Here is an 8467-nt window from a genome sequence, read left to right as displayed (position 1 = left end):
TCTCTCTCTCTCTCTCTCTCTCTCTCTCTCTGTGTGTATATATATATATATATATATATATATATATATATATATATATATATATGTGTGTGTGTGTGTGTGTGCATATATGTCACAGAAAGAGAAGATTTGCCATACAAGCCCAAACCATATACTTCAGTAAAATGGCAATGGCCAGTATATGATGCTTTAGAGGAAGCAAAGGAAAGAAAACTAACAACTAATGGCCAAGCCAATTGTGCTATGCTGTTGTCTATGGAGAACTGAATTCCTTCCTGACTCTCTCAGGTGATTAGCTTATACACAGAAGCCTAAGGACTGGTTTATCTTATTTTATTAGCTAATACAGCAGCAAATAGGACCTAACTTTTATTCTTTGCACACCCAGAACTCCCATTAAAGTTAGCATAAGTCTTAGGTGCACAAGGAATACAGGATTGGGCCCATTAATTATGGTAATAAAATTAGCAAATGCTTCTTTCCACGTAGTAGCCATATCTGTCTGAATGACCACCTGTAGCAGTAAATTCAACAAGCGCCCCATACACAGCACAAAGTATTTCCTTTTATTGCATCTAGATGTACTGCCTCATGCCATTTTATTTCACTGAGTGTCCCCTTGTTTACACGTTATGTGACAAGAAAAAAATAAGGAGATCATGACTTGTAGTTTAATTAATCACACTTAATTAATCACACCTCCAAGTGCCTAAGGTAAATACTATATTGAGAAGAGGATTAGTTGGTAATGAATTCATTTGGCAACACTGAAAAAGAACATGTCACCCAACTTTATTAATCTTAATAATCAGCCAGTATCTAAAATACCTAAATAATTAGCACTACATACAATCAGGATGGTTAAGAATCAGAATCAAGGAAGACTCGTGTGGGTTCAAACAGACAAGAAAGTTTTCACTGTATGATGTTTAAAAGCAGGAATGGTCTGTCCTGTATATGAGGGAAGGAAAGGGAAAAGTTCAGCAAATATACTGCCAAATGCGTCCTAAAGTGGAAGACTTCATTTCCCTTCCCTGATGATGGGCAATGACATCAGGTCTATAAAAGCAGTCTGAGGTGTTTGTTATACCATACAAAATATTCAGTACACAGGATTAACTTGCACCGGAGACTAGAAATTGAAAAGTTCCCCTCCTAGAGATTCCTTGGCATCGGCGTCTCAGGAAAGGAAAAGAGAAGGGCATTGCCCCCACAGTAATTGATCCCCTCACCCCCAGGTGGTTTGGGGGATCTGTGTTTCCCAAGGCCTCCATCTACTACTACTCCCAAACCCTGCCCCCTTCTGGGAGGACCCTCCATCCCACAAAGCGGTAAGTCAGCCTTAGCTTAGGTAGGGAATCCCTGCAGGAGGGACAATTCTGTGGTGAGTAGCCAGCCCTGCTCTCTTCCAACCCGCCCCTTCTGCAGCCACGCATTATGTCTCTATTTTAGAAATGTATATGGCTCCCACTACTAAAGGACCCTGACAATCTACAGTTACAGGGGACTGAACCTTCAGTCTCTTTTCACGAGGATGGAGGGTGGGAGGGGAAATTCCTCCCTCTTCCATATGGAAGAATTCCAGGGAACCTCAGTGAGTGGAAAGTTATTTCCCCAGTGGGAATAACCTATGAAGAACACAGACTGGCATCCTGTGACTTGCATCTAACAGAGTGCAAAGGTGAAATGAATCCTGAAATTCAGATGAGTAAAGGTCTTCTTGGTGTAATTTCATTAGCTGGAATGGTATTCCTCCAACTCTGAATTTGACCTAATAAGTCTATTAAAAATAACACCATCTCTCCTGTGGATGAGATCCTATCCCAACCTTAAAATGGGTTCAGAAACCTGTGGTTGTGTATTTCCCCTTATGTGGAGGGAAGGTCAGAGGCACCATTGAGCACAATCTTTATATATAAGACACCTATCCTAGGAAGATTCAAAACCAAATGTTTTGAAAAAAGAAATCATATCATTCCCTTTGGTTTATATGTTCCGGAGTCCTGATAATTCTAACTAAGGAATAGCTGGCTTTGACTCCATAGTTGAGGTTGAGCTGAATTTTGCACTCAGAGCAGGCATTGAATATTATAGTGACTGATTTTTGTGATTGTTTCTGCAATGGAGAACCATTTTGTATTTGCCTTCACATGAATTAATGGCATAGTTGTTGGTAACTGAATGATCCTGTAAAGAAGAAATATGGCATTCAGTGGTCTAATGTGCAGTTAACAGACTCTCTGGGAGCACAAAATAGTATGTAAAGTAGTAGTAATTGCATTTAGCTTTTTATCTGTGGATTAGCTGATTTTAGAGAAGGCTTCCATCCTGGATCTGAAAACACCCAGTTGCAACACCCCATTATCACATCAAATGCAGTCATCTCATTAGTCTATGAAGGGAAGTGTTTATTTCTTTACCTTAAACCTTATTTTTCTCAGTTTTTAAAATCAGAATACAGTAATTTATCTATAGGAAGAGTAATACAGCAATGCATTGTACGTCAGCATTGAAGTTTGGGCAAGTAATAATGAATAAAGTCAATACTAGACAAAGTTGGTTAAAAAAATGAACAGTCTAACACCCATAGCAGAAATATGTACCCTAGAGTACCCTAGAGCAGCCTCCCTGAGAAGTTTAAGACTTCCTGGAAATAAACTTTTGAAGCACAACAGATTTAGATAAAAAGCTGGTGTATGTGTCTTCCATGTGCCTTTAAATTCTATTAAAATCAAATCTGACTCAACTCATTCAGATCAGACCTGTTATCAACAACACATGGTCTCGGGAGACCAACATTTGTCCAGTTAGGGCTTCCTTCATTAATCGTCCACCATCAAGAAAGCCAAATCCAAATCTGTGGAGAAAAAGCAATTAGATATTTTAAGCAGCGATAAGAACACCACAAATAATCAATTTCTATGGCATTAGCAGCTACCTGGTCCAGGAAAAGTCTATAAAAGCTAGAATTTATTGCAGAACACCAGACAGCTTACAGAGCATTGATTCTTAGTAGTGTGCATAGATTGCTGGATTTAAAGAGCAATCCCTAATGATTCTTACCTTGAAGGTTTTTTTGTTTTTACTTTTTAAAAAGAATACAGGGGTAAGGGGTTCATAAATGCAAAATTATAGCAAAATGAATGTCTTATGAGTGTTATATTACATTTGTTTACCTTTCACAAGAAGAGGCAAGGAGCATACTATTTGGTAGCAATTAGATATAATTTGATGCATGGAACCTCATACAAGAGGAGCAGCTACTTACAATTCTCATACACTATGCTTACAAACATATTTATTCTGCTTATTTTTTAGATGTTTACTTCACCTGAACAAGAAAAGGACCAGAAACCATTTTTTATGTAATCAGAAGATAAACCAGTTTCCTTTGAAGCCTACTTCCCCCCCCCACAATTATTAAAGTTTGTACCTGACAGAATTTTAATCCACATTAATTAGAGAGAAAAATATTCTTAAATGTTTTAAAAATAGCATGGAAGAACTCTCACAGATTTTTGAATAATATTATTTTCCCCAGAATTATTTAGCTGCAATACTTCCGGAGAAATGATTTCTGAAAATAGATGGTTATCTTTAAAGTTTAAATGTGAATTTAAATATTTCCAAACATTAGCATTTAAATACTGAAAATTCTTGAGCGTTTGAGCAAGAGCAAGTTTAAGTAACATGATACACTTTTACTAATCCTAAATCAAATAATTATGGAAATATAGAAAACATGACAACGAAGGCTCCTATCTTGAAGGACTTATGTACTGGTGTAGCTTTGTGAATGCGAGTAGTGTCATTGAGTTCAATAATGCTACTCCCATGTGTAAAGCTACTCCATTGTGTAAGTGTTTGCAAGATCAGGACCTAAAATGTTATGGGTTTGAACTACTTTTACTGAGAAAAATGTTAGCCATTAATTATTGAAAACTAAAATATCTGTCTTTGGATCCAGGATACTATAAATTATTACGATATGAAGAAAGAATAAGCAAACTTTTCTCATTCCAGAATTGTGATTGCTGCCATACATGGATGATTGCTGAAATCCAAACACAAGCTGAGGAAAAAGAGAATGAACTAAAAAAAAAAAGTTATCAAGATAATTAAAACTTTGCAACAATTCAGTAGTGGTGCTGATAAAAACAGCACTGCTGGTTGAATGCAAATAAGATGGTAAAGGCCCTGTTTGGATTATGGTAATTACTCAGTCTGAAGTTAGCTCAAACCACACACATATACACACACAGCAGTGGAGTGGAACCCGACAACTATACTTGGCATGTGATCATAAAATTCCCTGGCACACTATCAGAATGCCATGTGGAGCTATTTGTACAGTTAGGTATAGAACTCTGCAGTACAGGAAATACCATCGGAAGTACTGCTGACCCTGTATGGCCTTCAGTGTGAGGCTGCTTCCATACTTATCACTGGCCTGGATTCAAATGGGATCTCCGGAGAAGGCAAATCAATTGAACACATGTTTGGTCTAAAAATGTCATTTTAGAATATGCTGAGGTATTTCCTTACGTTAGACCATTTTCTTTGCCCCAAAGATTTGTCAAGTGCAATTGAATGCATACACATCACAATATACACTGTTGCCAGAGCAAAATAATTTCAATGTGTCCTTTAGTACCTCGATAAAATACAGACAGTCAGTGTTAAAACGGGATGCCCTGTGAAAGTCCTGTACATGCTGGCATTCTGCATTTCTTCCAAGAATTTGTTTCTTTTAAATTTGATATCAGTCCAAATGAGCAGATTTTGTGTAAGAATGAGGAAGACAACCAAGTCAATCTCTCCTCTTGCCTCCTAGATGGTTGTGTTGAGCCAGGATAATTTATGTCACAAAAATCATTAAAGAAATTATCATTTTAAATAATTTCAAACTGATTCCTAAATAACAGTCTTATAAAAAAATAACATTACAAATAACTCTATTAATTCATTGATTTAGTTTTACAGAAAGTTCTGATACAAGGAAAAGGATGTGTTTCTTTAGTAATTTTCACAAGTAATATTATATATTGGTATATACATCATTTTTATTACTTGGTTCTTTGATTTGTTCACCTTCTATATTCTCTACAGATGTATATTTTATTACCTAACCATTACTGGTAGCAGCTCCCATTAGTAACAGAACAGTGTGGAAGAGATGTGAACTTTTCTACAAACCATCCCCCCCTCCTAAGTCTGCTTTAGGTCAGCACAGAACAGACTGTTTTGAACAGATCTGAATTCCTGCAGTCTGACCACCATTGCTGAAGGTAAACCCTTACTGTGAAGGGCAAGCTTCCCTGCCTGGCATATTCAAAGCCTATAAGACTATATCAAATCTAGATTCAGACATGACTGCTGATGCCAAGATATAGTCCTTTGACCCACAGACTCATTAGGGAAAGGCACCAGCACCACTCACTTTCTTTTTCCCTTTCTCTCTCTCTGCCTCGACCGCTGTGGCTACTATAACACACACAGTACATCAACCCTGAAACACTGCAAGCTGCTTTGAATGCTGGATTTTATCTGAGATGAGAAAATAGATGTGTTCTGACTAACTGTAAGATCTTGAAGCAGTCTCACTTTTTTCAACAAATACTATTTAAAAGGAATACCATCAAGACTAGTAGGCCCAAAATGTGACCTCTTTGACATATTTTCCTAACTTGTCTTGGCAAAGTCCACAAAATACTTTCTCTGTGATTGTCTTGGCAAAGTCCATGAAATATTTTCTCTGTGATTGTCTTGGCAAAGTCCATGAAATACTTTCTCTGTGATTGTCTTTTGTTTCAAACAAATGCTTCAGGAATGAAAACAAACAAACAAACTAAATACATAAATGCCGATCACCCACCACTTACAAATAACTCTACAATATTAATTGAATGCTCCTTTTTTTTTTTAAATGGAGATATCCTATCTCCTAGAACTGGAAGGGACCTTGAAAGGTCAAGGAGTCCAGGCCTCCCTGCCTTCACTAGCAGAACCAAGTACTGATTTTGCCTCAGATCCCTAAGTGGCCCCCTCAAGGATTGAACTCACAACCCTGGGTTTGGCAGGCCAATACGCAAATCACTGAGCTATCCCTCCCTCTCTTAATGAATACACTGTGGTATAAAATAATTTAGTAAAAAAATATATTGCAGTTTGAAGATTCAGTTTTAAGGAATTTATCATCAACAAACGTGGGCAATACATATCATTAAAACTACCTCAGTAGTGTCCTTTTCACTTTGTCTTGTGCTACATATATTTAGTCACATAAGGTTATACATGAACAGATAGAAAAGTTTGAAGACATTTCCTAGCCTAGTTATGACAAAAATAAGACACACAACTCAGGCAGTGCCACTACCCAGAGCTCAAATTATGCAACAGAAAGGACAGTACACATCAGAGCATTGAGGACAAGAGTAAGAGAGAATTTCTCTTAAAGTGAATAACTGTCATAAAATATGAACATTTTGTGAAGGATGTAATAATAATCTGAGATGTGAAAGGAACACTGGGAAAACATACATGATTAGTTTATATCAGTGTAAAAGGCACTATATAATTGCACAGTACTACTATTGCCATAAATACAGTATTTGCACTGAAATGCCAAATGCCTCTCATAAAGGGGTTGATGGTATATATAGAGTTTTGTGACTTAAATTTAAGGGAGAATTACAAGACAGATTGAGGAATCGGAAGAGCTTGACTTTTTCTGTATTATATATAAAATTGAAAAGTGAATAATAATTTCTGGACCCTTTTTTGTTTTGCACTGCATGGATTTTTTTTTATTAGTGTGGACAAGTAAATTTTATTTGATAGCTTGTTGTATTTAAAGACAGTGTAAAACTCTCATTGCAAACAGTTGTTTACAGTGCGCTTTTCAGCACAAAGCTGTTTTAAAGCTCAATTGTGCATTTTGCAGATAAAGTGGGAAAACTAACTGAAGGCTGTATTGTAAGCAGTGGTTGCCGTGGAAACCCCAGTTTCAAGAGCTGGTTCTCCATTACCACTTAATTTAGGCTTCCTAATTGCATTCCACTAAATCGGTAGCGACAATATCTGCAGAGCAAAACTGCATGCCCAGTCTAGCGCAAACCTCTTTGAAACAGGCTTTTTGAAAGCCAGGAGCTATAAAAACTCAGCATGACGTGGAGCATATGAGAAACCTGTAGTTCAAATGTACTGCTGCTTGCTTTCTCATCCTTAGTAACTTCAGTGCGCTCCACACCAATCTATTAGTTCAGTCTACCTTAAAGATCATAAAGCTCTGCCATGTGGAAACTCATCTGTCCACCAACACATTGGTGCAAAATAGATTTAATTGTACTCCCAACCCAGTATCATGTCCATCTTATTTTACTACACACCAGCAGGTAGCCAGTGCAGAGCCTTACTTTCCTTGAACTGCCCTTGCTCAACAATATGAGGGAGAACAATACTTTCTCAGTTTAAATTATTTGCCACTGCTCAGCTGTGCAGCAAGCTAGACCGCCCATATGTGACCTAAAGAGAGCCTTGTCAGAACCACTAGACATAAAAGCATTCCAATTATCGAACACACTGCTTTAATAGAGGAGGCAACTAATATGATAGTGTAAGTGATTCTGCCAGTGAGAAGCTCTTCGTCACTGTCAGATTAACACTTGAGTTAAACTCTTGTAAATCAGTCACATTATGCTGTTGGTTGAGAAATAAACATAGACCTATTATACTTAGAATTCCAGAGGGCTCTCCCCTCAATAGGAGTTACACTGGATGCCCTATTAATCTGAATTTTGTCATGTTTATTATTTTGCAATTACTAATGTGAGTAATGTTGGAAAGATTTAAGTTGTCTATGATTAGATTCTGAAATGGATGTACATGCCTAACAAAACCTTCTGCAGGGGAAAATTGGAGAACGAACGAGCGAGCAAGCGTACAGTGCAACTTCTGACTGAAAAAAGCCAGCAGACCACCAATTTATAATTAAATCCCATAACTCTTTTTTTTTAAGCACAGAGCATTTAAAAGCAAAATATTTCAGTGTCTTCAAGCACAAGACCTCCCACAAGCTCACAGTGAAGTGCACCTCCTAGCCACGACTGTGGTTACATTCGAGCCCTGTAATGCGTATCAGATGAACACTGCAGTTGAAAATAATAAGTAAACAACTGCTCATTTGATGCTTTATTCTCTCCACAATGTTATTAAATGTTGGTAAAACAGCATCAAATCATATAGACTGTTGCCAAGCATTCAACTGTTGTTTTAGATTCCCTCACATTCCTTAATTCCCTTCTCTCCTTCTAGGTTTGCAGCAAGAATGAATAAAACTTAACTCTTCGTGTTTGTGTTTGGGAATGAAAGAGAATGAAAATAAAAGACCAGTAACACAGACTATACATTTATTTGAAATCAGGCAAGGTCAGAATTTTTGGTGTAACTCTGCTAGACCTTATGTAAT

General features: G+C 37.3%; 1 long non-coding RNA gene across 1 annotated transcript in view; it reads right to left on the bottom strand.

Annotated features, from left to right (window-relative positions):
• Positions 1–82: 82 nt before the first annotated feature.
• Positions 83–8467, bottom strand: part of LOC112059369 (uncharacterized) — a 188084-nt gene continuing 179699 nt past the window's right edge. The window contains exon 5 of the long non-coding RNA XR_006175474.2: positions 83–2857. This is a non-coding gene — a long non-coding RNA (uncharacterized LOC112059369). The remainder of the gene's footprint in view (positions 2858–8467) is intronic.

The sequence above is a fragment of the Chrysemys picta genome, chromosome 1 (assembly GCF_011386835.1).
Source record: "Chrysemys picta bellii isolate R12L10 chromosome 1, ASM1138683v2, whole genome shotgun sequence".
Taxonomy (NCBI): Eukaryota; Metazoa; Chordata; order Testudines; family Emydidae; genus Chrysemys; species Chrysemys picta.
The sequence above is the reverse complement of the archived record's forward strand: the minus strand, read 5'-3'. Positions and strand labels throughout refer to the sequence as shown.